The 5323-nt window shown below is 42.9% G+C and overlaps 1 pseudogene across 1 annotated transcript; it reads right to left on the minus strand.

The window, feature by feature from the left end:
* Positions 1-4122: 4122 nt before the first annotated feature.
* LOC308499101 (small ribosomal subunit protein eS10-like) lies at positions 4123-4713 on the minus strand (annotated as a pseudogene). The gene has a single exon. The product of its transcript is annotated as a small ribosomal subunit protein eS10-like (transcript).
* Positions 4714-5323: the final 610 nt, after the last annotated feature.

Consider the following 5323-nt stretch of genomic DNA (forward strand, 5'->3'; position numbering starts at 1 on the left):
AACAACTTGAAAGGTGAGAGGGACATGCATGGAAGAACTGAATTGTCTATCCTGAAGGTGAGGATTGGAGGGGCAGCTTTTTCCCAGAAAGAAGAGGTGGCAGAAGCCACAGTTTTTTGTTGAGCCCTCCTTCTCCTAGTGTGCAGTTACACGCAGATGTTATATCTGAATCTCCATCAACCTGGTAAACACCATTCATTTGCCCTGAGTCCCTAAGACCCTACCACACACAACGTTTGGGCACAACCAAACCCACTTCTAGTGGCTCGTCCCTATAAACGGCCTTCCTTGGCTCATGCTTTGGATTTTCCTAAAATCTCTCAAAGTTTCACAAAACCCAGATAAGCAGCATCTGACCTTAGCACGTCCCATACCTCTAAGTGAGCAGCTCCAAGACAGGCACTAGAAAGAGCCAGCCTTAGTTTGTGGCTTGGTCTCTTCAGGTATCTCCAGTCTCAGCATGGGTGGCAGCCATCTTTGGATTGCTTTGTGGTTTATGACAGGTGGCCCTGGGGAGGGCACAGAATACAGCTGAATTTGGCCTGCAGTGGTGCCCTCCCAAAAGGTCCTGGTACGGGCACACCTGATGGTCAGCTTCAGACCAAGCCAGAGCATCACCTGGCTGCTTCCATGGATGACATACCCAAAGGGCAGACTGTGCAGGTACCAGAGCTCTGTCAAAGTGAATGCTGCTCCATAAGGTCAGCCACTGCACAACAGCTTTTCTACTGCAATCACAGGCATTCCTCACAACCAACAGCCTGAGGGTCAATCCATCCTATTGACATGCAACTAGCAAGCAAGGCTCAACTACAACAGGAGGACACACACAACCCACACAAAGGACATACCTGCAGCACGTGACTCAGGTGACCAGGAAGACTGTGCCACTGAGCCCCACAGCACACGTACTCTATAAGGCCACTCTTCTAAAACTAGGAGACGTAGAAGCCCTACCTATTACATAGAAACAAACACAGGGAGGCAGCCAAAATGGGAAGACAAAGAGACATCAACCAAATAAAAGAAGAGAGCAAAGCTCCAGAAAAAGAACAAAAAAAATTGGAGGCAAACAATCTACCTGATGCAGAGTTCAAAACATTAGTTATAAGGATGCTCAATGAACTAAGGGAGAACTTCAACAAAGATATAGAAAACATAAAAAAAGAACCAGTCATAAATAAAGAATACCACAACTGAAATGAAGAATACTTTAGAGGGAATCAATAGTAGAAAAGATGAAGCAGAGGATGGAATAAGCAATTTAGAAGATAAGGTAGCAGAAAACCCCCAATCAGAACAGCAAAAAGAAGAGAACCCCCACAAATGAGGACAGTTTTAAGGGGCCTCTTGGACAACATCAAGTGTAACAACATTCACATCATAGGGGTACCAAAGGAGAAGAGAGACAGCAAGGAATTGGACACCTATTTGAAGAAATAATGATGGAAAACTTCCTTAACCTGCAAAGGAAATAAATATACAATCCTAGGAAGCACAGAGAGTAACAAACAAGATGAACCCAAAAAGGTCCACACTAATACATATCATAATTAAAATACCAAAGTTTAAAGATAAAGAGTCTGAAAAGCAGCAATAGAAAAGCAGTTAGTCACCTACAGACGAGCTTCCATAAAACTCTCAGCTGGTACCTCAACAGAAACTTTGGAGGCCAGAAGGAACTGGCAGGAAATATTCAAAATAATGAAAAGCAAGGAGCTACAACTAAGATTACAATACCCAGCAAAACTATTATTTAGAACAGGTCAGATAAAAAGCTTCCCAGACAGAAAAAGCTAAAGGAATTCATAACCACAAAACCAGTATTAAAAGAAATGTTGGAGGGACTTCTTTAATGAAAAAAAAAAGAAAAAAAAAGTCATCAAAATGGCCCCGTGAGGTGAGCCTCTGGAAATCTCCCCTGGAATTTACAACAAATTAAACAGCTATAAGCCCACAAAGACTCCCAACATAGCAGACAGGCAAAACAAAAAGGCTCACTACTGAATTCACCTAAAGGTGGGCAAATTGCTCGAGCAGGGAAGAAGGGAAGAAAGAAGTGCGGAGATGGAACCAAGCGAGCACAGGACGCAGACCTAGCTCAGTGCTCTGAGCTCCCTGCATCTCGGAACTACCGCAGCTGTGGGAGAGGGAAAAACTCGGACTGCTAGGGCTCCACTTATGGCCCACAGGGCTGAGGGGACAGCATATGACACGGCTGAACCCAATGTTCCCGGTAGAGACCTCGGAGCAAAGACTGAGGGAAGAAGGCTGAAAATGATGGTTTAAGTCCTCACTGCCACACAGAACAGAAGCCTTAGGCACTGAGACTAGCCAGCCTCTCCCTACACTCCTAGAGTGCACCATGCCCCACCTGCCCAGTGCTACAAGCGAAACAGTAGCAGAGTCAGATGAAAAGAACAGAATATTTACAGTTCTGAGAACTGTGGTCCGCAGACACAGACTCACTTCCCAACTAGTTCCGGCAAAGGGGTGGGGGAGCTGTGGAAGCAGGACTGGCTGTGGTGGTGGTCACCACCATTGCTCTGGGTCACCGCTCACAACTCACCCTGCCCCTGTCCCCACCTATCTGGGTGGATCCCTGAAAGAGTAAACAGAACTGCTGAAACTCACAGGCTCTAAATCTGGTGCAGGAAGAGCTTTGGAACTTCAAAAGCTCTTCGCATCCCCACAGGGATGTGGTGCCCTATGACCCAGGTGAACTGTTAACAGAGGAGAAGCACACCTTCCAGGGAATCCCCCTATTGTGTAAGAAGCTGGAATAGTACAGAGAAAACATAACACTACAGTGTAAGAGAGAAAAAAGGGCTGCAGTCAGAGAGAAAATAAAATATTCTACCAACAAGTATGGGAAAACAAAAGAAAGACCTCTTCCTATCAACCTGTTGCAGAAACCACACCTGTAGATATCTAGGAAAAAAAAATAATAAATCATTAATTGCCATAAATAACAAAGGCAACAAGACAGCTCAGAAAGAAAATAAAAAGTCTCCAGAAAAGGAACTTAAAGATGTGGAAATATGTGACTTAAATGACAGAGAATTCAAGATTGCAATCCTGAAAAAAACTCAAAGAGGTGCAAGAAAATACAGAAAAGCAGTTTAATGAATTCAGAAACACAATCAAAGAACAACATGAGCATTTTACGAAAGAGATTGAAATTTTAAAAAAGAACCAAATAGAATTTCTGGAGATTAAGAAATCAATAGAAGAAATTAAGAATGAAATACCCAGCTTAGGAAGTAGGGTTGACCAGATGGAAGAAAGGATCAGTGACATCAAAGATAGAAACCTGGAAATGACACGGATGGAAGAAGAAAGAGACTTAAGACTTAAAAGAAATGAAAGAACTCTACAAGAACTTTCTGACCCCATCAGAAAGAGCAATATAAGAATAATGGGCATACTAGAAGGAGAAGAAAGAGAGAAGGGAACAGAAAATATATTCAAACAAATGGTCGATGAGAGCTTCCCAAACTTGTGGACAGAACTGGATCCTTGAATCCAAGAAGCAAATAGAACACCTAATTACCTCAACCCCAACAAACCTTCTCCAAGTCACATTGTATTGAAGCTGTCAAAATCAATGACAAGATCCATCCATGTTGTTGCAAATGATAAGATTTCTTTCTTCTTTATGGCTGCGTAATACTCCATTGTATAAATGTACCACAGCTTCTTAATCCAGTCATCGACCGATGGGCATTTCGGTTGTTTCCATATCTTGGCTATTGTGTAAAGTGCTGCAATAAACCTGAAACTAATAAAAAATAAATAAATAAATAAATAAATACAAATAAATTAAAAAAAAAAATCAATGACAAGAAAGAGTCCTCAAGGCAGCCAGGGAAAAGAAGATGGTAACCTACAAAGGAAAGCCCACTAGATTATCATCAGATTTCTTTTTTTTTTTTCTCACAAATTTATTCAACACCAAAATTGCTCCCAGTTTGCTGAGACCATTTTCTCTCCAAAGTTTATTCAAACACTAATAATCGCTCCAACTTTACTGAGATTGTTGATCATGTCCCCCTGCCATGGGACTTCCCCCCAACCAATCCAGTATCGCTCCATTTACATTGACTCTTAAAGATTTCCTGATCAGACTACATTATGCAAAGATGGGCACACAGATTCTTTTTTCGTCACAAGCTCATTCAACACCAAATAACCGCTCCCACTTTGCTGAGGGGGTTGACCACGTCCGCGACAAAATCCGCCTCTAAACTGGAATTCGGTAGCTGACCCAGCCCCGGCCTCGGCTTTCTTGTCGGCACCAGGAGGCACAGCGCTCCGTCTGTAGGTGTCTCTGTCAGCTTCTCCTCACATGAGTCTTGCAGGTCCCTCGCCTTCCAGACCTTTGGGCCTTGGCCTGCCGGTCTCAGACTGCGGCGCAAAGTGGCTGGCATGATCTCGGGGGGGGGGGGGGGGGAGCGGCAGGTGGATGTAATCACGGAGATACTGGATACCCTCGTTGGTAAGGTACCAGTAGAAATGTCTCCAGGCAAACTCTTCCTTCACATAGCCTCGTGATTTGAGAGACTGCATAGCTTTCATGACGTGAAGATTAGGCACATTCTTGTCTGCCAGTTCAGGGTGTTTGGGCATGTGAACGTCCTTCTTGGCCACCATCACTCCCTCCTTAAAAATGAGCTCATAAATGGCAATCCGGTTCTTCTTGGGCATCAACATCGTTACGACCCCTGCGTCCAGGTCCGGAGCTGGAAAGCTATCATCGGATTTCTTAGCAGAAACTCTATAAGCCAGGAGAGAGTGGAATCAAATATTGAAACTATTCAAAGAGAGAAATTATGAGCCAAGAATAACATACCCAGTAAAGATATCCTTTAGATTTAAAGGAGGAATAAAGACTTTCCCAGAAATACAGAAGCTGAGGGAATTTTCTCATACATGACCTGCATAACAAGAAATACTAAAGGAGGCTATTCGACCACCATCAACAAGGACAATTTGTGACAACCAAAACATAAAAACGGGGAGAGAAAGGGCCTGAACTGGAATATGGGAATGGAGAAAGTAAGCGTTCTGAAGAAAATGGAATACTCTAAATATCAAACTTTCCTTTCCATAAACTTAATGGGAACCACTCAAAAAAAGGTCAGAACAGTAATATATAGTGTAATAAAAGAAGAAACAGAGGGAAACATCATAGAATACAACCACACAGAAATAATAGACAACAACAAAAAGGCAAAGAAACCACGGAAACACAATTTTACCCGAAGACTAAAAACGGAATGATAGGAAACACTCACATATCAATAATCATCCTAAATGTAAA

This window comes from Rhinolophus hipposideros (genome assembly GCF_964194185.1).
Source record: "Rhinolophus hipposideros genome assembly, chromosome: 6".
Lineage (NCBI taxonomy): Eukaryota > Metazoa > Chordata > Mammalia > Chiroptera > Rhinolophidae > Rhinolophus > Rhinolophus hipposideros.